At 42.1% G+C, this 25,043-nt stretch overlaps 1 long non-coding RNA gene across 1 annotated transcript; it reads right to left on the bottom strand.

Moving 5' to 3' along the window:
* Positions 1 to 1,173: 1,173 nt before the first annotated feature.
* On the bottom strand, positions 1,174 to 7,698 carry LOC308192033. Its single transcript, XR_013948504.1, has 3 exons — positions 7,563 to 7,698; positions 4,022 to 4,249; positions 1,174 to 3,431 (listed from the first exon to the last, which is right to left on the bottom strand). It is a non-coding gene; the product is annotated as an uncharacterized lncRNA (long non-coding RNA).
* Between the last annotated feature and the right edge of the window lie 17,345 nt (positions 7,699 to 25,043).

Below are 25,043 nucleotides of genomic sequence, written 5' to 3'. Positions count from 1 at the left end.
TTCTCCCCCTTCCCCCCTTGCCCCCCCCCCAAAGAAGCAACTAACAACAAGGGTAGCATAGCGTCCTTTTTAAACGACTGGAATGTGCTAAGATTTTAAGCACAATTTTTCCAATTCTTCCATATCCAAAAGAAAACAGACTGGGGAGAGAGTAATACAGATTGCTAGCAGAACTCTTCACAAAATACAGTATGTTCTTAGCTCTTGATGAATTGCAAAACTTGTCAGTCATTAGCATAAACTAAGCCCAGGAGCTTATGGGCCAGCAGATGAGAATATCAATCAAATTAAAAATAAATATACAAATGGCCATGTAAAACAAAAAATTACCTTACCAAGAGATGTTTGTTGTCTTTAACTGTACAATCGCAGCTTGAAATTTTCAAAGTATAAAGCAGGAGACCAGCTCCTGATTAAAACAGATAGGGAAAATATAGGGCAATATGATCTATTGTAAATAAACAAGGCATAATACACCTACATCACCTTCCTACAGACTGTGTGAAGTCACATCCATAGAGAAAGGAGATAATCTCCTTGTGAACATAGGGAAGAGAATGCTACTCTCTTAGTCTGATAATTCAAGAAAAAAAAAATGTTTTACAGACAGGAAGGACCATGACTGGCAAGGAAAAAGTGAACTCTTAAATTCACTCTATTCTTTCAAATTGTTTATACGGAAGAAAAGAAGATTACGGGAGAGTAAGTAAACTGAACACTCTCAGAGCAAGGAAATACTGCTTTAGCCAGTAGTCCAAGAAGTACAGAGAAAGTAAGCAAATTAGCTTTAAGGCTAATGCTGTTTTCCTTGCTCTAAATAGAGCACTTGCTGGATATATGATGAGCGACTTTTTGTGATATATACAGGACCTTTTTCAATTTCAGAAAGATTGAGTAGGAAGCTGCATTTTTGTACAGAGCTGAGAGAAGGTGTATTCTGAGAGACGATACTGAATATATATGAGCAACTGCTGTAGAAACCCCTGATAAATTGACTTGGGACTCATTCACCACTTACGCTTTCTGTGGCCATCACCCTAAGTAGATGCATTGTTTATTCCTGAATCAATTGCATTTCAGCTCCATTTCATTCTAATCAGATAGTCAATAAGCCCTGGATAGCATTTGGCAGCTGGAAAACCACTAGTTCTCTATTTTTTTTTCCTTCTTAATTGCTGTTTGCAAACTAGTGTGTTCAGCTTTTGTTAGTACAGGTCTTCAGGATTTTATTTTTTTTAATACAGCATGCAATTGCCACATCAATCGCAGTAGAAAAAATCCATAGTACAGTCTCTTTTTTAATCTTTCTAGAATTTGTGCAAATTGGGAAATATGCTAGTCTGACATCCTTTAATGTTTATAGTAACAAGAGCAGATCACGACAAAGTACCAAGGGGATCTAGGTCCTTCAAGCTATCTTCTGTGGTAACAGACACCCATTTAAGAAGGATGGCTGTAAATTTATTTTGAGTGCTGTTGCTGGGCATGTGCATTGACAAATGGCAAAAGCTGAAACTAGGGATGTTGAAATAATGAACCAGTAAAATACAGAGTCTACAGGAAAGCTGAAATGATTTGTCTCTAGATTTCTCTTATGGTCAACTTTTGCTTTTTTATTCAAGAAGGGACACTTCTTAGAGAGTTAGTGACCAACTTTATTACTTTTGCTTACATGAGTGGAGCTTACTCAAAAGAGTGACCCTAATGTTGTTTGAGAGTCAGTTCCTCTTATGCTTCCCCATCAGAAGTCTTAGAAAGCTGGTATCACTGAACAGATGGAGGTTGCATTCATTCAGTGAAATCCCTGCAGATCACACAGCCAGTTCCCTGCTTTCGAGAAAAATGGGTAAGGCATAAAGGCCAAACACAGCTGCCTTCTTCCCCCATTTCTCAGGCAAACAGATATTGCTCTGTACCATGCAACAAAACCAAGTGACATTTTCAGATTCATATTCAGCCCTCCTCTACACACAACAATAGTGTGTTCCACTTGGTGTTAGTGGAGTGGGCATCTTGTGTCAGTGCAACCAACTGTATTTCAGAAGAGTTTTGTCTCACAAAAACAATGGACAGGAAAAAAGCCCAAGAGGATAACTACCATTTTAAACACAGAAGGTCAAAATTGTTTAATGTTTAATCAATTAAAATGAGTGGGCAAACAAAGAAAAGCTACAAAAATAAAGAAACCTGTGGTGAAAGAAACTTATCATATGGGCCTGAGATGGGGATGTCCCAGTCCCAGTGACAGACAAAAATTAGGGTTAAGACTGAGTGAAAAAGTGAGTGTAGAGGTGCATTGGAGTGGAGTTGGCATCAGGTAAACACGGGAAATTTGGAGCAGCAGAGTGATCTGTGTCAGGAGAATCTTTGTGGTGAGGCATCTAAGTTTCAGTCTAAGCCAACAATTAGAGTCAGGGTTGAGTGAATGAGAGAGCCTGGAGGTGCTGTTTGGGTGGGGCTGGGATCTGGCATCCAAAGGTGAGTTTGAGCAATAATGGGATCTGTACTGAGAGAACATTTGTGTTTTGTCTGCCTCTGGCCCATCATACTCAGCCCGAACCGGAAATTAGGGATAATGTTGAGCAGAACACCAAGCATAGCAAAGCATTCCCTGCCCCAAGATGATGGACATTTTTGGTTTTGGGCCAATTCTTCTCACCTCAGCTGTCCATGGTCTGCATACTAATCACCTATAACCATAATTCCAGCTTCTGTGAACTGTATCTTGCCCCAAAGAGCTGCACTTGCACTTGGAATATAAAATCAATAGAGGCAGAGCCCAGCTGTCAAATTAATACTTTGTCTCAGCTCATGTTGGAACATAAAACTAAGCTAATTTCCTGTGACTACTCATTTAAATAAGTTTCAAAAGGGACTTGTGAAGAAGAAGACCACCACCACCACAAAGCCATCCAATCAGCATGTACCCCAAAACAGAGCTATATTGGAAAAGACCACTGAGGGAAAATCAGAGCAAGGACCCTGCAAACAGCCAGAGACTCATCACCCTGCCCTGCACACCTCGGCTGTCCCCGCAGAATGCCATTTCCCCACACCTTGTTCATCGCTACCCAGTGTCATTGCACTCAGCTGCCAGGCACGGTAGGCTGGGGAGCATGGACTCGTGGTGCAGCACTAAAACAAGAGTTGAACACAAGCCGCCCCACGTGTTGGCATCACTCAGCAGTGCATACTTTTGTCTCCATTTGGCATCACTGCCTCAGAGTCCACTAGATGAATAACACGAATGCTATTTCATTACACCTTAAAATGCCAGTGATCCTAGGATGAGGTGATTATAATGACGTGCTCATTTTCAAGTTTTACAAATATCAGCTATAAAGTCTATCAAGGTAGCGCTGATCCCAAGACATGCCTTTTCAGGCAAGATAGTCAGTAAAACTTAGCATCCGATGTTACAAGAAGAGGATCTGAAAAAAAAAAAAAAAGAATAAACAGTAAGATAGAGAGGTTTTGCTATTCTAACTCTTTGCTAGTGCTACTAACATCTTACTTGGAAGCCATTAGCTTGATTTTTGTTTCAGGAATTTGCCTTCTCAAGCCCTTTTTTTTCTTCCTTTGTGCAATATAAAACCAACATATGTGTATCAATGGAGATATTTACATGCACTTTTATTTAGCCAGCATAAACAGCATGAAATAATTTACTTTAGAAGAGTAGATGTGCACTGGTACATATTCCCCAGATGCACTTAATCTATTTTAATTTTAAACTAAGCTATATTTTCTTTGAAAGTAAAATCCTGGAGCTGGTTGAAAAAATTACTTTGGATGCAATAAAAATGCATCATTACATTAGGTTTTGCAGTTTAATCTTCATGCTGTCTAAAGCCCACCTGCCCACAAGACTATATAGAAGTCTCTGAGTTATTTTACTTTCTGGCAGATTCCACTAAATGGAGAACCTCCTCCAGGGCACACATTTAGAAATCAACTAAACACTTCCAATTTGAATTTTCATTTTTCAGTTGAGTGAATAATAGTCTAAGTAGGAACTTACAGATTGCTAAGAAGCAATGCAGCTGTCGGCAAGATGGAAGGAAAAAGTTCTCGTTTTCGGGCGGGAGAGGATGGGGTCCAGCACCAGCTCTGGAGCACCAGATGACCAACAGAATGATGAAGATGTACACCATTTTGTAATAGTCCAGATGAGCTGAATGGTTATTGAAGGCTGTTAACATCTGCCAAGCATTCATATGAAGCTGTCGGGTGGTTTGTTTGGTCTTTCCTAGGAGAAGAGTTGTTTATTCGACTACAAAGCATCTCATAGCAGGGCGACAATTTGTCTGAAACAAATTGGCAGAAGCTACTTATCCTGTTATCCCTTGAGCTGTGCTTGCTCTGTCAGCATCCCTGATGTCTAATCTCCAGGGCTGTGTTGCTGTAGTCCCCTGAATCCACTCATCCCCATCCACCATCCCTTTTGTCTGAAGAGTACAAAATGGAAATTACAGCTTTGTGTTATCTCTATGGCTAAAGCCTATCCAGCAGTGTTACCTGGTCTTTATAAACAAGAAGCCTGAACCATCTTTACTTTTTATGGGTTTAAATCACAGACGGACAAGTATGAAAGCAGTATAATTGTACTTCAGTAAGTATCCCAAAGACGTAGTGTTGTTTCGTGTTTCTTGAGATGGGAGACTAGCCAGCAATGTTGCAGCAGTTTGTTCTTTCAACAGATTTTGAGTACTTCTTGAAGTTTCATGTATCAGAAATACTTAACTTTGGATTTTCTTCTTGGCTTTTCAAATTGGATGAAATGAAGAAGAAACTTGCTCAAAAATCAAAGAAACCAGAAACATTTCAGGTGAGCTTAGAGAAAGGGCCAAAATGCTGTTTATTGTGTCTGGAGCAGTTTACATCTCCCTGTGGCAATTAATCTTATAAGCCATGAATATTTCAACATAGCAGGAGACTTGATGAATACGCAAAAGGCCACTGGTTATAAACAGAGCTACAGACAAAGAACTTTCCATCTCATTTGTCTCAGGTGTCTCTCAGTGCCAGAGTTCTGCCCTACCTACAGTCCAACAGAAATGAAACTTCAGTAGACTTTTCAACTTACCCAGCTCCTTTTAAGACTTCCACCAGGCAGGTCATAGAATCATAGCATATCACAAGTTGGAGGGAACCCACAAGGAATATAGAGTCCAATTCCTGGCTCCACACAGGAGCACCTAAAAATCAGACCCTAAGAATGTTGTTCAAGTACTTCTTGAATTCTGGCAGGCTCAGTGACATGACCACTGCCCTATGGAGCCTGTTCCAGTACCCAACCACCCCCTCGGTGAAGAACATTTTCCTGATATCCAGCCTGAACCTCTCCTGTTGCAGCTTCATGCCATTTCCTTGGCAATCTTCTTTCACACCCTTTTGTCCTTTGCCTTCTACTCTGTCAGACCACTTTCAAGTGTACAGAGTGGTCTTAAAACACTGCCTATCAATTTTGGTACATGATTAATGGCTTCCACCATCAATAGCTCAATATGAACAGGAATTCAGTGCAATCCACGTATATAAATCCACTGTATAAATCACACCACCCTAGCTTCATGTGGACTAAGAGTCCAGCATTCAGCACAAGCCCTGGAGTTTCTTCATATGGTACCATCTCTCCCTGCATCACACATACACTCCCACAGAGGAATGAGAGGGCTCATGGGCAAAATTAAGCTTCCAGCAAATAGTGCTGAGTCAGACCAAGAGTGTATAACTCTTTTATTGCGCACAGAATGCACTACAGCTGCAGGGAGGCTGTTCTGGGATACCTGGAAAATTAGAAACTAAATACAACACTATTTCAGAAGCACAGACACTTTCAGATTCAGATCATTTCCTGTTTTTCTTTCTATCCACGTGGTTATGGAAAAGACCATTTGTCTATTTCCATGGCTTCTACTAGGTAGTGCAAGGCAAAGAAAGCAACAGCAAAGGGATGTAGTTCTTATCCTTTTATGAGATGATAAAAATAACTGAGAAGTTGTTGCAGCATGAGTCAATCTAGTATAATACGTCACAGACAGCAGGTGTCTGAAATATGCAGCACTGTATCTAAAATGCATGATAATATAAAATATAAAAGGATATTACAAAATTGTACAGTTTAGATGACAGATAAAATATATGATTTGACACACCATATATTTTCATCTTTCTTCTCTAGGAAAATTTTAATCTGAATGCATTACTTGTAAAAGGGAGTTGAACTATTCTGCTGTAGAGTCACACAGTCTAGAGACAGCAAGGAAAAGGGAGAGGAGAGAAGAACAAGAAAAGAAAGGAAGGGAAGATTTTGAGCTCACAAGTAAGAAAGTAGCAAAATGAGTTACTTCCTTTTTTTCCACTCCCACTAATGAGATGTATATCTGGTCCATGTATCTTCCTAACTGGTTATCAGATCCTTTGCAAACTGTTGGTGCAATATGGGAGAGCATCTATTAAGTGCACAGGTAAGTGCAGACTCTGCTTTCACAGGCACACGGGCATACAGAAGGCAGAGAAGTTCAGGCTCTGGGGGATGAAGAAGCAAGGAGGAGAGGAAGCTGGCTGGACTCTGAACCCCATTTCCTTCTTGATCTCCCATTTGATTAATCAACTAGATAAATAAACCATTTGTGGTTTATTATTTAGACCCTAAGATTGAAAGTACTTGGGAAGCCACATCAGGAGTACAGGTTGGAGAATATGAAAAGGACTGGGAATCAAAAATCTGACGTTTGACAGAAGAGCCACATCAGCACATTCTCCAATATAGAAACCTTGTTGATCCTCAAAGGACCTTTAACAGAGTGAGTCTTCAATGACATGGCCAGATGCACCTGTATAAAATCACTTGGAGGGATCCTGTTCTGTACTACTAGTACCCAAGCTTTGAAGAAGAGTTTACATACAGTTAAAGAATTAAAACCTAGAAATGCAGACAGTAAGAGACTGCAGTGTATATTCTTCTCAAACATTTTTAACTCCACTTCCATCCCACACTGAAGTGACAAGCCTCTGAAAATAGTGGCAGGGTCCTGTGACACATTTAAGTCACCTGAAGTCTCAGAGGGGTATCAGACATGACAGCACAGTACCTCTGGGAAGCCAAAGCCATCAATTCAAACAGTTTTCTGTTCTCTTAAAGTGTGATTGCTAAAATAAAATGAATACGATAACATTTCCAAAAGCCTTTCCAAGAGAAAAACATAAGGCTTATCTGAAAACTCATCGAGGGTCATAGCAAGACCCTAAGACCCACTCCATCTTGAAGGACAGCATATAGTTCCTTCATCCAAGAAAATAACTACAGGGTAAAAGAATGGTTCCAGAGAACTACTTATTTTCTCTGTTTACTGGTACTTACATTGGTACCTCCTCATTATACCGGCTCAACAGATGTCTTTAAGTATCACACACTCATCAGCAAGTACATACTCAAAGCATAATGAAGACATTAACCTTTCTTAAACACTGACCATGTCCATGGGTGCATGATTATTGGTTATGTATGATTATACACGTGATTATAGGATTATATAATGAACTGTTAGGATCTTCACCTTTCTTCAGAGGCAAGAGCATCATATCCATGGCAGCAACCAACATGGTGCTGCAAAGATACATCACCGCTCTAAAGAGCATGGGTGATAAATGCCAGGTGGAGACAGAATCTACTCAGCAGGGACCCATTGCAGCTGATGGAGTGATGGAGAGAGTAGCTGGATTTAACCATCTCTGGAGGTACCTCTATCTCATTTCTACTCTTGAGGGAGTTTGGGGGCAAGAAAACTCCCAAAGGATGTGCTTATAAGTGTTTATAGTTAGGTGAAATGAATTTTTGCTGTACTTTTCTGTTTCAGAAAGGGCATCTTTGTTGAAATGTCTTTGCCTAATGGCATAAATGTTACCATGGAAATAAAGTACTATTTATTGACACTCATTAAGCACCTGTCTTCACTTTTTCTTTCATGGGTGAATGGGCAGAACAGTGTCTCATCAAACAGTTTTCAAAGGCTTGGGAGCAGGGAAGATTGACTTAACTCAAAATAAAGCTCTCTCTGGGAAGCTGAGGTGTCACTAGGACCTCAGCTCATCCATCTCCCTCATGCAGCCAGCCCCACCTAAGGGGGCCCCTACAACCCTGACCATTTCAGTTAGCAGAACTGACTCCTAGCACTGTTTTAGTCACCGTAAACCTTCCTTTGTTGTCTCCTTTCCCTACTGCATGCTGGAATAGCACAGGTGTGAGTGAGTTTTCTAAGGTGCTGACGTGCAACTTTGCCCCTCTGTGGTTTTCTTCTCCCTTTATACCAAGGAGATATTTATATCCTAATAATCTGGGTGTTGTAATAGAATTCAGCATTTAGGAGATGTGTCATCTCCTTGTGAGGGGAGTATAAGTGCTTGCATACTAAATGAAGAATTGCTGGCAAGACTGTGAGAGAAAGTGACCAGCAGAGCCTAAAAATGCGGTCAAGACAGGGCAATAGATGCAGTAAAAGTGACCCACAGCAGGCGAGGTCAGAAGCAGCAAAGGTAGAAAAGGTGAAGGGTGCATAGAAAGGGGAGAAAGAATAATGTCTCTTCTAGGCACTTTCTAGTCCTGCTAAAGAAGAAGATTAGTTCCTAATGAGGGGGTCAGGGAAGACATTTGAGTGTGGCCATTCAAGGAAATTTATCCATTTATCTACTTGATTGCCTCTACAGTTACAGGGTGAATCCTTATGGGCGCTTGTTTCCCAAGCATATATAACTCATTTCTATCCTCACACTTAGATAAACTGAACGGTGCCAGAAGACATCTTAAATGCCTGGTTAATTTCCAAGTTAAGCATGGATAAAAATGCAGGCACCAAATGCAGACAGTCATGCCCAAAACACAGGGTTCCTATGCGCCAACGATATTGCCTTTCCTCTCTTTAAAAATTCCCTTTAAAAAAAAAAATGTTTTTATAATAGCCTCCAAGAAAGACGGAGGCTGAGGGAGGTCAAAGAAAGCAGCACATCTTCTTGTGAGATTAGCAGATGAGAGGCCCTCAAGCACAAACACCATGAGCCCTTTGCAGAGGGCAGCTGCTTTCCCTGCCTTCTGCCAGCCGAGTGCCAGCACGGGCTGACACCGCTGCTGGAAGGGAGATCCCTCTGTGCCCCGCCACTTTGTTTCTGGGAGCAAGGCTGGCAGGAACAGTTAGCTCTGTCCTCTGCTGAGCCAGCAGCATGCAGCCAAACAGCAGCCCTTGCAGCTCAACATGCAAAGACATCTGCAGCCAGTGGTTTCAGCACAGGCTGATTAATACCATTATTCAGCCCATGTTTTCATCAGATCTGTCACACTCACAAGCACAACCTAGCAGTTTCTTTTTGTATCTGTTGTTATTATTACTATTATTATTAATTTTCCTGGGCCTCTCTTTACCCATAAAAGGTAGAGATGATTCCAACATGCTTCAAGCCACATTCTGTTATTCCAGGTAGGACATACACACACAAACAACCCTTTCCTATTACCTCCCAGTTTGCCATGTCTTCTCTCATCCCAACTCCCCAAGAAACTCCAACACTTGCCCTTCTTATGCAACCCCACCTCCTACCCCACCTCTTTTTGTCTCCATGCCCCCTTACACAACACACCCCTATTTTCTTCTACCAGTGTGTCTTCCTGATCATATCCACCTCTGCTGTATTCTCAACCGTCCCTTACGCATCAGCTTCCTTCAACCCAAATAATTGTGCATGGTTCTCTTTTCCTCTTTGCACTTATGCGAGTTGCTTGGGGGATGAGGGAGAAGCCGAGAAGCTCAGGAAGAAAATGTTGTGGCAGACAGTTCTGCCCAAGAGCACATGCTTTCCTGTGCCTTGAAAGCACATGGCTGGCTGTGGGAAGTACAGTCAGGTGTAGGTGTCCTGCCTAGCAGGATACGCAGCCCTCTGCCAGGCAGAGCCAGCCTTGCTACGCAGTTGTGCTCAGTCTGACATTCTGCAGAAGATGGATGAAGTGCACCCTGCTCCTGAGCATCCGCAGCCAGCCTGGCTTGTGCTGCCTGGGGAAGATCCGCAGAGGGTATGATGCAAGCAGCCCTTTGCATTTTCTTGCAAAGTGCACTTTCATAGCCATCAATAATGACCTGGAATTGCCAACAACAAGTGGTTAAGCAACAGGTTTCCCAGGGAAAAAAAAAAGAAAAAAAAAAAAGAAAAAAAAAAGAAAAAAAAAAAAGCCTTTCTCTCCATGTCTTTCATTACAGCTATTCAACACAGCTATTGTTCGCGTGGGCCAGGACAAACATGTTTGCTAAGCAGAGCAAGAGGAAAACAGAAATATCCGTAAAGCACACACAGCAGGCAATTGACTGGCTGGAGGGATATGAAGGAGATGGGTATTTGCAGACAATGCAAAAGTTATTGTGTCAGCTGCGGATTGCAAGCCTTCTGTGGTAAACTCAGGTCCCAGCTGAGAGCTTAGGAAAAGGAGAGGAGAGGAAAGGAAAGCCTTAGGAGAACTCTGCCAGGCCCAGAATAATCCTCTGCTGAAAGGTGCTGCAAAATACCATGGTGCAGCTGCAACAACCATAACAGCACAAGGACTTTGTGGAGATCAGCAAGGAGATAAGGGTAATTCTACTTGTGCCCTGTGCCAGTCAGGGAACACCACTGGTAGCACAGCAACTTTTCCTTGTCCATCCTTCCTAACGTCATGGCTAAACTTGTTTATGGAGGGGATTTTCCCATACCGTATGTATGCAGGGCAACTAGCAGAGAATTTCTAATGGGGACATCCCCTCTGGGACACAGCTGGCCCCAGCAGACACAAGGGCCTGCGACTTAGTCATGCAGTGCTCTCTTAGCTCAGAAAACAGCAAGTCGTTTCTGGTGTTGTGAGTACAGGCATCCATTTCTGCTGACTTACGGCATCCACAGATGTGCTGCCTTAGCTGGTCACAGTGACAGCTGGCAGTAGCTCAACAGAGCACTGTACATCCCAGGGGAGCAGGATAGTTGCAGGGAGACCCGTGTGAGTGTTACCTTTTCTTTCTTTCTTTCTTTCCTTTTTTCAGCTGTTAATTTTATGAAGTTTGTGGGGCTTCTGACTGCACACTCTTTGACAGCTTTGCCAGCAAGGACTCCCAAGACTGCATCTCAAACAGCATACGGGAGTCCCCCATCCCTGCCACAGCTCTGCTAGATACACTGGGTTAGCAGTTGCCATGGTTTGGATTAGTAGTAAAGTCATATCCAGCACAGATGCACTGAGTTTTAGTTTATCTCTGAAAACAGTCCCACATCACCACAGCACTTTCACATCCTTGTAAGTGCACAGAAAACTCACCCGTGACAATCTCTTTCCCACCTGATGGCTTTATTTAGGCACCGCCACAATTGCCCTCCCATCAACATCTTCAGCTGTGAGTAGACAACCCGTGGATTGCCACAAATGCTGGGTTGGAAGCGGCTCTGCCACAGACAGCCACCTGTAACAGCCCACTGCAGACTGGAAATGAAGCAGAAGCATGTTCCCCCCAGGAGCGCCAGTCAGCAGCCATGCATTAAATCAGCCGCATCACCACAGCGCCTACAGCGGAGCATTCAGTTAGTCAGCGGCACATTTTGTACAATAATTAATACCTATGTTATCAACTTAGTCTTGGGAACTAACAGGCAGCAAAGACTCATCCGGATGACAAAGACATCAAACCACAAGATAAAGATGATTGCCCCTGCCCAGTTCTTGTTTCAGCGTGCACCTCTTATTACCCTCACCACTCAGCCTCTGAAGAGCTCTCAGGCTCCAAAATGAAGTGATAACACAAGTGCACGCTGCAGTCCAGAAGAAGCTGGCACTCACTGCAGTCAGGCTGGCCCTAATGAGCAGGGAAGCAGACGCAGACGTGCACCTTCTCTGCCCTGGCACACTCATGCTGAGTGTCCTGGGCAGCCTGTGGCTCCAGCGGGGAAGAAGGAAACACTTCAGTGTACTGGAAACCTTTGGAGCAGCAGTAGTTGTTTGCTGGGAGCACCCTGCCTCATGGAACTCATTGAGGGACAGGTATAATATGGTGCAGGTAACAAAACTCAGAATCACAGAATCACAGAATCGTCTAGGTTGGAAGAGACCTCCAAGATCACCTAGTCCAACCTCTGACCTAACACTAACAAGTCCTCCACTAAACCATATCACTAAGGGCTACATCTAAACGTCTCTTAAAGACCTCCAGGGATGGTGACTCAACCACTTCCCTGGGCAGCCCATTCCAATGCCTAACAACCCCTTCAGTAAAGAAGTTCTTCCTAATATCCAACCTAAACCTCCCCTGGCGCAACTTCAGCCCATTCCCCCTCGTCCTGTCACCAGACACGTGGGAGAACAGACCAACCCCCACCTCACTACAGCCTCCTTTAAGGTACCTATAGAGAGCGATGAGGTCTCCCCTGAGCCTCCTCTTCTCCAGGCTAAACAACCCCAGCTCCCTCAGCCGCTCCTCGTAAGACTTGTTCTCCAGACCCCTCACCAGCTTCGTCGCCCTTCTCTGGACTCTCTCGAGCACCTCCATGTCCTTCTTGTAGCAAGGGGCCCAAAACTGAACAAACTCAACCCACCCCCAGTGCCTACAGCTTTGTGTTCATAGATTACTTCCCTCTGGCCTTAACTCCCTGTGCCTCTGAGCACTGTTTGTACCTCTCTGGGAAGTCAGTGAGAGAACAGCCTTGCAATTTCTCTTAACTTCCCCTTCTCCTTGCAAATCCCAGCTGAGAATTTCCCTTTTGTTCTGTACTACAGCGTCTTTGTTGTTCTCTCTCTTCATATATATTTTTTTCCCTTAATTCTGCCAGTACTTTGAGGGAGGAGGACCTGGGCAGAGGGGGGGAATGTTCTGTAAGATGAAGTCGTGCCAGGTCACAGTGTTGTAGCTAACAGTTCTCTGCAAGGACAGTGTCATGATCCATATGTTACTTGGAGAAGAAGAGTGGGGGAGAATCAGGAAGTGCTTCTGTTTTATTTTCAGTTTCTAAGGAAGATATGTCATCCTGTAACTAATGCAGCAGTGTGAACTGCAAAAGATCTGAATGCCATTTCCTGCTTTCCTTAGGTTTCTTCTGCAGATGTTTTAGCTGTTTGCAGGCTTTGGACTGGAAACAGCAAAGCATATAAGCCAGCCTGCTTATTTTTCCAGTGTATATCTAATAGCCCCAGTCCAATCAGGGAGATCAGAACTAGGACTCTCACCCAAAATAAATACACATATCTGCTGAAGACACTGTTCTTCAGACTTTAAGTTCCCATACAAGTGCTGCTAATTACTTTAAAGTAGACATTTTTAACCAAATCCTGTGGTTAAGGATCTGAGGGTAGAGAAAAAAGTCCAGTGAATGGAAGTACATGGGAAGAAATCAAATTGTAAAATTAAGACTCGATGTGCTAAGCTCAAGTTTCTGAGAAGATCATTCCTCACTAAAGCTAGCTGAATAATTGGTAGTAAAAAGTGCCTGATGGTCTTCTCTCTGTGCTAGTAGAGACAGCCACTAGCAGATTGTGATTGCTTCAGATGACTTTATTATTCAAAATTATTTGATGACATTTTTGCAAGACAACCTTTATTGGCACCTTGCTATTCACAAGACAGCCATGCAGTTCCACTATGATTAGTGGTAGTGTTTCTATTCCCCAGTTGCAGGAGCATAAGTCTTAGTTATGTAATACAAATACTTCCAGAAAGTGAATTTAAAAGTGACTTTCCCTGGGTGCAAGAGCACAGAAGCTTCAAACTGGTTTTCTGTGAGTGAATATACAATTAAAACTATCCTGTTACTGTTTGCTGACAATGGTCCTGAAAGGGCTGTATTTGCAGCCTCTACCAAATCATTTAGGAAGTCAAAAAACTACAGAGAATTGCTCTTTATGTCATTCAAATGGCTCTAGTCTCTTCCATTGTTATGGCCACCCAGACTGGAGAACAAGATTATTCTCCCTTAAACAGATTTGGAGATATAATTTGGCTTTAGCTTTCCCCTTCAAGGTAGCTCTATTTTTATATATTTAAATTATGCTGCTTTGGAGTAGTGAATCATTTCAGTTCCAAGAGTTTGTTTCTATGAACACTGTAGTAGTGTGCTATGGTATTGATCACTATGTTTTCTTCAATTCAGACCCTTCTTTTCTGTCAACTTGCTTTCATTTTCTGTTCACAACTTTAATTGTGCATCATGTTCATCTGTCAGGATACAGAAAAAGAAGAGACTGTCAGGCACAACACAGGCTATTTGTGTGAAGATTTGCATTGTCCTTCAGGTGATTTTCTCTTGAGCTTTTAGTATTTTCATTATCATCCTGAAGGAAAACAAAGTGTGTACCATGTGTATATGTGTATGAAAGGAAGGTAAGGTTGAAGGCTAAAAGGGAGTTGTTCTTTCCTTGTTACTGAAAGCAGAATGTAGACAGACATGCATATGGCTGTATGTTTCGTCTTGCTAGTTATACAGAAGACAATACAGTCTGATGGAATTAGCATTGAACTAAAGTCGCTGCAGCATCAGTGTGCATAACTTTTCACCTTTCTCTCCCCCACTCATCAATACGGTTAATGACATTTGGCCATTCAATCAAAAAGTGTTTGGGGACTTATACTTTGCTGATGTGTAATAGAAAGCTTCAGGCTGTGGTAACCCTGATTCATTCCTCCCATATGAGTAAAGGCTGAATGTTCTACAAGTAAAGGTTGAATGTTATGAAATTGTTAGATGAAGCATGACCAATTCCTTTGAATGGAAAAGGTATCATTGAATCAGGCTCCATCAGGCTCTTAGGAGAGATTTCTATCCCCAGATTTGAGCTATTTGAGAGTTATACATCCTGTGTAATCTCTAAGTTTTCCCTATAGACAGAGGCTAGCAATGGATGCCTCCAACTGGGCACACATTTTAGTGAAATGTCTAATACAGATAGGATGACTTGCAGTTAGTTGACTTCTTCCTCTCTGGGAACCTAAATATTACCTTAATTGAGTTACCTAAGATTCAAAAAATGGAATATAAATAAGATGAATCCCACCTGAACTCGGAATTTGCTCTCAGCTGTGTTTGTTCCAAAATGTTCTGTTCCCTTCTCCAGCTTGGAGTCCTGCTCACCAAGTAATGAGATTCAGGAATTTTTCACCCCGTTAGGCTTGCCAAGCCCAAAAACACATACAATAGCAAGCTATGTTTCAACGTGCTAAATGAAATGTCAACAGAAGCTTAATGAAGCTCCACTCCCAGAGTCTATGACCAGCAACAGTGTTGGAGCCAGAAATAATCCAACTTGCTAACCAGGATAAGATTTAATTGCATTTATTGAATATTTCAGTTCTACTTAGAGTATATTTGACTGAAATGTCTTCAAAGGACAATAAACACAAATTCCAATAAGCATTGACTGCAGCAACATTATGTTCATAGAAACATTTTTGTAATAATCATGGCTTCATAATGTTTGACCAAAATTATTCCTCTCATCTATTTATGCATTAGGTTAAAGACTTTTTGACTTTGCTGTTACCTCTTTTCATTCTCTCCCTCCTAAAAGCTGTAGGAATCTTGGAGGTGTTGCAATACAAGCTGTACAGTATTTTGGAATCTCTTTTAACAAGTTATAAGTCAAAAAAAAAAAGTTTTAAATTTGCAGCATGGAACTTGTCAGTCAATAAATTCAGAGCTAAATTGTATCACTGCACACAAATGTAGTGTCTCAGTTTACCAGGGTATACATTAACTATTCTTAAAATACTGAAATACAGCAGAAACCTCAGTCCCTCTGATCCTTGTAAAAATTCATCAAGTCAAAAAAAAAAAATATCTCTACCAAATGGTTACCTTTTGAACTTGGACCATTTGCTAGCATGCTGTCAAGTTCCACCTTGGCTCCACCTGGCAGGATTTTGCAAGAGTACAAGGAATTTGTGTGGGTCAATTTTAAAATGCTCTGACCTTCATGCTATGTGGCATGCCAGGCATCATACCTCCATCACTTCTCTCTTCCCCACTTGCAGAGCATATCTCTGTTATGATGCAGCTTTATAGACCCACATTGAGGAATTTCATATACCATAGTACGAGGTATGAAGCTCTTAGCCTTACTGCCAGGTTTGAACTCCAGACACTAAGAGGGATCACTCTCTGAACTCGAGAAATTGCCTTTAAGACAAACTAGAACAGGACTTGATTTTTTTTGTTGGCTGTGTTTTTTTGTTGTTGTTGTTTGTTTGCTTGTTTATTTGTTTTCTTTTTGTTTTCTTTTTCTTTCTTAGTTTGTTTCACAAATATCAGCCATTGGAGCAGCATGACAGCAGCTGTATGAGTAAGAAATTGATAGCACCTCAACAAATTCAGGGCAAAGTGGCTATGATCTCTATTTGTCAGGTTGGAAGTAAAGGCTTAGTTATTCCCTGCAAACACAAGAAATAAAGTGCAACTAAGATTTTCCTAGACAGAACAAGGAGACAGACTGACACTGCAGACAAAAAGGAAATGAGAGAAAGCAAAGAAGAATTGGAAAGAAATACTGGTCAACACAAATTCTTTTGTTCTTCCCATGGTAAGAATGCTTGACAGAGAACATTTTCCAAAAGCACCTAAATAACTGTGGAGACCAAATCCATATTTCAGAAGAGATTTAACCCTGAGAAACCCTTATTTCCTTGACTTTCTATGCTAACTCTTTTTCTAAGTGACTTAGACATGACTCACAGTGCACACGGTCACAGTGGTAGTTACAAATCCTGTAGACTGGCAAAGTTAGGCATGCTAAGGAGCCAGCTCACCAGCACCAAAGCTGAGCTGAACTCATGACCTGCAGTACTCAGAATGAATAAACACCTAGCTATCCACGCAGGCAAAGTGCTGTGCTGCTCTGCCTATGCTGAGTAAAACATCTACTAGCTTGTGTCTGTGTTTCCAATATCCCTTCTGAGAGCAGGACTTCAGCTTGCAATCCTCTCAGATCAGCGTGGGAGGGATCCCTGAAATACAGCCATCTGAGGAGCCGTGTCTGCACAGTGCAGCACATAGCAGGTCAGGTCTGGAAGCAGTCTCATCAGTGAACTGCTGCCAGTAGTCTAATAATCCCGGCTTCCCATCGCCTTAGCAAGTCAGCAGGGTTAGTTGCTCCTCTGACTGGATTGTTACCAAATCGGGAACCCCTATGCCCTGAAAAGCTGTGGCTTCTCAGTAGGCATCAAAGCGTCAAATCTTCCTATACCGCTGCAAGCTGGAGCAAGGCAGACCCACAGCATTGTCCCACAGAGAAGCAACTCCTGACACATTTGTGGAGCCTTTAAATGTTGTGCGTGTATACCACGACGGACAGTTTATGGGGAAGATGTTGCTTTCAAGAAGTTCCTTATTACCTACTTAAAAATACATAGGTAAAGATTTTTTTTCCAACTTCTAGTCCTACTGTATGTTCTCTTGTTTCTAAGGAGATAACATACTTTGTTAGCTGCTAGGTGACTTCAATGACCCATTTCTTAGTGATATTGCCTTAGCCCATTCAGAAAACTCCCTTTTTTTTTTCCTTTTTTTTTTTTTAAAAATCAATGTGGCTTTTATTTTACCTCTGTGAAATACCTTCACTAATTACATTCACTGCTCTCCCTTGTATCTACAGCCATTAAGTATTTGCAGAATGTCACCACATTCTGTCCTTTTCTCCATGTGTGTTGCCAATTAGCAAAGTGATTCATGCTTATCTGACTAATAGCCCATTCCACAAAATGCAAAGCCTGATGTATATCAGCCTGTGGATCAGGCCACAATCTTCCTGCCCCAGTCCCCTGAGACTTACACCTCTACACCTATTTCGTACTTTCTCCCTTTCCTTTCTTCCATACCCCAGATTTCTCTCCTGAAGAGCCATGTCTGCTTCTCAGGCTAACTTTTCTATAATTTTTTGAGTTCAGCTGGTTGTCTTCTGAAACTGTTGCTAGGCAAAGAAGAAAAAGGACTAAGGTATCCGACAGAAAACTCCATGTATCTGAGTTATGTGGATTAGGAAGAAACTGATGCTTCACATTCAACATCTGCAGAGAGTGAAACGAGGTGAATATGAGATAGGTAATCCTTGTAATTCCTTTTGAAGGGTTTATTGTGGGGATACGCTGTTCAATTACTTATAGGCCAGCAAGGAGATTATCAAGGGAAAGATTTTCCTCTGTGACATACAAAGAGACTTAAACCTGAAGTGCAAGTGAGAAGATTTTGCAGGCAAGCACTGTCTTTTCTTAAAGGAGGAAAGGTGGACTTTTCCCCTATAGATCCACAGGTTTTATTTTAATTCAGTACCGTACATTTTCAAAGTCTTGTACAAAGTGGGAAGTGGCCATCCCACTCCTTCCCTCTGTCCTCTTTCATGTGACTCGTGCAGCATAAACTTTTGTAGAGTTACTGCAGAAACAGATAGGCTTCATCATTTGCCCGGGGCTTGATCTTGGGAGGAGCTGAGCTGGAACAGGAGAGCAATTTATTTATTTATTTGTTTTTCTCCAGGAGCCTCAGGGAGTGTCACGATCTTGGAGGAGTATTGTGGTCTCCCATCAGAACAGGGGAGGCTTTGAGTTTTGCAAGATTCTAAGGTTGGCCATAAAATCAAAATCTCGATCCTTTTGTGGCACGTAAACGTAGACCTTTCCTGCTTCTTGTAAGAAGTACACTATCTGTGAAACCCACAGATGGATAACCAGAACCACCTACCCACCCCTTCAACGAATGACTATTATTCTGGTAGTGCAAGACCTCACTAAGTCTCTGGGCCTGTCCTCACTCTCTTCCCTGCAGTCTCAGGGGTCAGAAGGAGCACATGCACATGTGAGCAATGGAATCAACTACAAAGCTTTTCTTCTTGCATAGCTGAATTTAGTACTTCCCGAATAAAATTCTTGCTTGTGGAGTGAACCAGAGGAGGGCCTCAGCTCAACTACAGTAACACTTTGCCCATAAGCCAGAACTCCCTGTGCTGCACTGCACGCTGACACTGGGAGGAGGAGAACAATGCTCTAGTCCTTGTCTCTTCGGCTGACTGTAGCTCCTTTCTGCTTGGCTGCCTCTGGCTTTGTTTTAATAACTCAGCTCTTTGAGCATCATTAAAATGTCTCTAACTGAAGCCTGCAATAAGATAGCAATCAGCATATGAACCAAAGCAACTCACTCCACAAATAATATCTGCCTCTACTGTTATGAGAATAATGAAACCACTACTGTAAGGCTCCCAGGAGCCAGGTGACAAGGAGAGAGTGGAAGGAATGGTTGTGAATCTTCCTAGAAAGGTGGACTGATAGGGACTTCGCAGTGCTGGCCATTTAATATAGTAGTTTTCCTCTTGGGCAGTTTTGCATAGTAATACACGTTGGAAGCTTCAAGAAAACTCTGTGTGGATTACAATTTCCCCTGAAGGAAAGTCAAAACCAGCACGTATGAGTCTTGTTGAAGGCTCTGATGCACACTGATGTGAGTTAACCCCGGCAGGGAGACAAGGCCCACCCAGCCACTCACCTACTCCTCCCAAGTGGGATAGGGGAGAGAATCAGAAGGGTAAAAATGCAAAAACTCATGGGTTGAGATAAAGACGGTTTAAAGATAAAGCAAAAGATTCATGTGAAAGCAAAGCAAAATAAGGAATTAATTCACCACTTCTCATCAGCCAGCAGGTTTTCAGCCATATCCAGGAAACCAGGGCTCCAACATGCATAACAGGAAGACAACCCTAAATGTATCCCCCCATTTCTCTTCCTTTCTCTGGCCTTTTTTTTTTTTTTTTTTTTTTTTCTGAGCACAACATCACATGTTATGGTATATCCTTTTCTTCAGCTGCCCTGGCTATTTCCCCTCCCAGCTTCTTGTTCACCTCTAGCCTACCCACACAGAAAGCTTTGATTCTGTGTAAGCAGTGCTCAGCAATAGCTAAAACACTGCTGTGTTATCAACACTGTTTTTCTCACAAATCCAAAACATGGCATCATAGTAGCTGCTATGGAGAAAATTAACTCTTTACCAGCCAAGAGCTGGGAAACAAACATGAATATGTGTAGTGAATTACTATACGTATAATAAGTTCTCAGAGCAGGCTGGATCTTGGCATACCAGAGGGTCTGTGTTTTGGAAGACAAGATCCAGACAGCACATGGCTCTAATTTAATGGTACTTCTTTAGCAAGACAGAAAAACTTTCCTATTCACAAATTCTCCAGCATTCCTGACTTTCTGTATCTCCAAGTAACAGGGCTTGTGGTGCTCACAGTTCATATGGGATTAACTGAAGCTTGCTTTGAACTTGAAAATACTGCTGCTGACCCAGGGCTCAGTTCAGCTGCATTGGGGTTGAGGCCAGATCATATCAGCATATGCCTATGCACAGCAGGGCTGAAATGCCAGGGCAACGTTGCATGGTCCAGGCTGGCCTAGTATTTGCCTGTGCTGATTCTGGCTCTACCTGCTGTTCTTTTTCATGAATACCAAATTCAAACGTAAGAGTACAGATCAAATAACAGAGGCATGCCTCCTGCTCTGCCTGTGAAGGGACATCTCAGAACATCTTTATTTGAACTATGCAGATATAATTAGTTAATCAGTGATAGAAAGAAGGGAAATATTCCTTGTTAATAACCTGCAATGTGTCAGCAGAAGCTCTCTCAAGCCCCTAAGAAGCCATTTCCTTGAATCCTACCACAAACTGCAATAAAAGTAGGGGTGCTTCCTTGCTTCTGACAGTCATCTACCTCTTCCCAGCACAGTCTTAGTCAGTATTTATCAATTGTTCAGGAGTTTCATAGGTGGAATTCAGAAAAAAGAAAACCCAGTTTCTGTTTGTATAGATTTTGTGACACCTCCCATCAACACCAAAGAGTATTCCTGTGGAGGATTCCTCACCATCTTCAGTGCTGATGCTGCTGAGTCTGTGCCTGCTGATCTTGGACTTTTTTGTGTGTATTTTTGGTGTGTCCCTCAGCCCTCTCTGTCTCCTTTGCTTTTTCTCAGTATTGTGGTACTAGGGGTCCTGATGCATCATTGTTGTTGCTGTTACTTGAGGGGGGGTAGTTACCTTTCACACATTTCTGCCTCCAAGAGAGAACTGGTATCAGCATCATGATTTCTTTCCTTCACTACCAAAAATTGTAGTCCCTCCCTCTATGCTTGTTATTGCCACTGGCTTCAGTTTTTTCTGACTCCTTGCTTCTTCTTACTTAGGAAAGGAGCTGCAGTAATAGCATCAAAAACATTCCACTGATACTCCAAGAGCAGCCTTGTGTAAACAATTGGGCTACTGCTCAGGATACGTGGATTCAGTTTCTTTTCCTTGTGTGACCTTGGGTAAATTAATTCTGCTCAGATCTAAAAAGGAACATAAGCACATAAAGTGGGACATAGGAAAATTTTGCAATGCTCAGAACTGCCACTCATCTGCTACTTCTTATTGAGAGGTTCCTGAGTTTTTTTCAATATTTAAATCCTCTTCTCACTCCAAGTCCTGCTTCCAATCTTGGCCAGAGATGACACAGCCTTGATAAGGCTTACAGTGATGCTCCACCAGAATCCAAAAGCTCGTCTGTCTTCTCTCTGCCTGGCCAAAACGTCTGGATTCAAAAATGCACTGCTAAAACTTTTAGAAGAACAGCCTTTGGGAAAGGAAAAGCAATTCACTTTCCTCCAGGTGATGGTGGGGAAGCTCTGTGGTGAACACTCACTCAGCATGGGAAGTCTCTGAACAGCCTCAGAGCCACTTCTCCCTAGCTCTAGGCCAACATACAAAGCACAAGCCAAGGGCATCTGAGCTTTCTACGGCCTTTCTGTTGAAGATGCTCCTTCAGGCATGAATAAATAAAAGAACCACTAGCCCTGACAAGGAAGTATCAGCGAGACTGACTTTTCTACTAATGGCTTTCCTGGAAGGGGAGAACACTACATTTAAGTCCCTCTTTCACGGATGACTTCTGCATTGTACATTGAATGGTTTGTAACTAGCTCATATGGACTAGTATGAAGCGGGGCTGGGACATTCCTCCATAATCATCCTAACACATGTGCTGTACTGCCTACTCCTGCGTTCTTTCACCTTCTGGCCTTACTAATCTGAGGCAACAGCCCCAGCCTCATGTATCAGCTAATGTCTTCACATAGAGATGAGTTCAATGTGGACACAGCTCATGGGTTTCACCTTCCCAGCTTGAAAATAGGAAATAAAATTATCCTCTCTGGTTAGTGGTACCATTCTAAATCATTGAGTTACTTCATGCAAAGTGTTTTGGTAGGGATTGCCTCCTACTCTGCGTGTGTATAACATCTAGCTTTGTGAATCCATAAATTATGTTGGAGTCCTAACGTGTGCTGTAATATAAATAGAAAGGGTGACTAAGTGAATTCACCTCATTTTCTTCCCCACCTGTTGTTCACAAACAACTTCAGAGACACAATCACTGGAGCAAATAGAAGAATGTGCATGCATGTCAGAAGAGCGTGGAATAACAACATATGACATCTTTCCAATTAAAATCTGCATTTAGTTGAAATTTTGCATATTCATAGCAAGCTGATCAGAGAAATGATGCAGAATAAGGATTATTTACAGAAATTATTCATCACCAAGAAAAAAAATGTTGTCTGCAGGTAGTTCAGAAACAGGAAAAGAAAAAAAAAAATCTTAGATGTAGATTATCTAATGAATTATTCACCATGAATTAACTAAACACCAGTTTGTATTTATACAGCATTTAGTAGCACAAAGTGATGTGTAAGCATTATCTTTATCTACAAAAAAGCTGGATGGGTTAAATTAAACCAGAGCTCAAAGATATGAACAAAATGCATCAGCTGACCCACATAAAAATTGTAATTATTTCTAAAAATATATAATTTTCCTATTTTTCATTTAAAACCTGGATGCTGAATGCTTCTGAAAATTACATCAATATATCGTTTTCCTGCCCATCTCCACTGCAGATGTAAAGGAAAGTTACTGATGCAGAGTTTATGTATCCTTTGTAGGCTGTTATTAGAGTTCCCTCTGCTGCTGACTGTGCAGCTCTACTTGTGCAGCTCAGGTGCTGAGTACTAACAGAGGTAGGTTGAACAGTACATATTACTGAAGTGAATAATGCCTCAATTACAGACTGCTGGTCTCCAGAGATAGCGCAGGAGCAGCAGGAATAAAAATCCTGAGTCTCTTCCCCTGGACCCATGGGTCATAGTTCTGGTATTTGAAATGAAAAAGAAATATGAGTAACAGCGCGTTATCATTTATTGTATTTGCTCATCTAACAGTCATGTAGTTTTTATTCCCCAGACTTTAAAACCTCAAAAATTATTGTGCAGCCACTAGACACGTTCCAGAAAGTTCAGTGCAATGCTTGCTGCCCCCCCAGCAAAACAGGTATGGTATGGAGCTGCAAGATGAGTGTGACCCTCACGCAAACAACCATATGATACAATGTCTCAGAGCCCATACCTCATTTCTCCTGCTCTCGAGGCCCCAGCACCACCAAGACCCCAAAGCTGGCAATGTACACTCCGCCTGCCAGCACTTACAGATCAGTCCTGTAGGAGAAGGAAAGCAAGAGAAAAGGGAGATGACTTACTGATGGCAAAACAGAAATCGATCCCAGAGTAATGCTCTTGAGCCCCTCTGTGGCATGCTGGCCTCAAAGGAGTGCTTTTAACTTGTGATCAAGATAGAAATTTGTCCCAGGGAAGAGTTTCTGATTTGTCCCAAGGAAGAGATTCTGACTGACTGATCCACCAGGATATATTCAATGTTGAATTATTGCACTTTCACTAGCTTCCAGGAAAAATAAATAAATAAATAAAAGGATAAATGGCTCTGAATGAAACCAACAATATTTTCTTAAGAGACTTCATGGGAAAAAAAATGTTTTTCCTACTTCCACATAGACCCAGCTAGGTAAAATTCAGCCAGCTTCTGAACACAGAGAAAATCTTTCACTCTTCCTCACTTTTCAGCATTTTCTTGGTCTCATCCTTAGTGTTCCCTAAGATGTTACATTGGTCTTATTTTTGCAATTGCTGAATTCTACCCAGATTCTGAGAGTATGAAAAGTTTGTGATTACACCTGGGTGTAAATGAGGCACAGGCACAAACTGAGCCTGTCCCAGGAAAAAAAGGATGAAACGGGAAGAGAGATTCATAGATGAAAATCTCATGTGCCACAAGTCTTGAGGCACCAGATTGAAAGACTGGAGAGCATAGGCCAGTTTGTGTTTAGAAGATCAGTGAATGGTGTCCACCTGGAAAAACATAGACCTCTGCAGCTGAGCTAACCAGAAGTATGTGCTTCCTAAGCGCCCACACAGACATCTTAAGTGTTACTGGTAGTGTCCACTGGAGACAGCCCATGTTAAAGTACAGAGACTGACAGCCCATTAGCACCAAGAGTTTTATTGAGTTAATTTGATTCCTAACAATGAGAGGAATGTCAATCCATCCACAAAGAGTAGCATCGCTGTCCTGCAGGCAGCTTTGAGGAGGATTTGGTTATGTGCTACAATAAGACATTTAAAATTGCTCTCATCAGTTTTCAGAAATCTCACTCATTTAAATTGTCACAGTTCAGTAGCCCTGGGATTTAAGTGTAGGAAAGGGTAAGAAACATCAGCAAAAACTCCTTACTAATTTATCAGAGAACAGAAAGAAAGCAAATTTTTAGTGAGAGTTTTTAAAAGCAGAGGAAGCTGGGTATCTTTTCCACCCTACCTCCTGGATGCCAAGTGAAGAAACAGAGTGGTGTGGCTGCTGCTGACCTCAGAGGGCTGACAGCAGGGACCCAGGTTGTCTGCTTCTGGTTTTGGACTGGCAATACCAGGGGAAGATGGGTCTAGCCCTAAGGAGGAGGCCTCAGACTGGCTCTAATCCAGGTTGCTCTGATTCGGGGAGCAAATCTCTCTTAACTGCCCACTGTTTAGCTATTTTTTTCTTGACTCTGTGGCTTCAGCCCTGTGTTAAGGGACAAGCTCAGCCTCATGGACATCACTGTCTCTGGTGGGTGAGCAGCTGTACGTCTCCCCAGGCCT

This window comes from Anser brachyrhynchus, assembly GCF_964034855.1.
Source record: "Anser brachyrhynchus genome assembly, chromosome: 3".
NCBI lineage: Eukaryota > Metazoa > Chordata > Aves > Anseriformes > Anatidae > Anser > Anser brachyrhynchus.
Note: the sequence above shows the minus strand (reverse complement) of the source record. Positions and strands in the feature narration are given on the sequence as shown.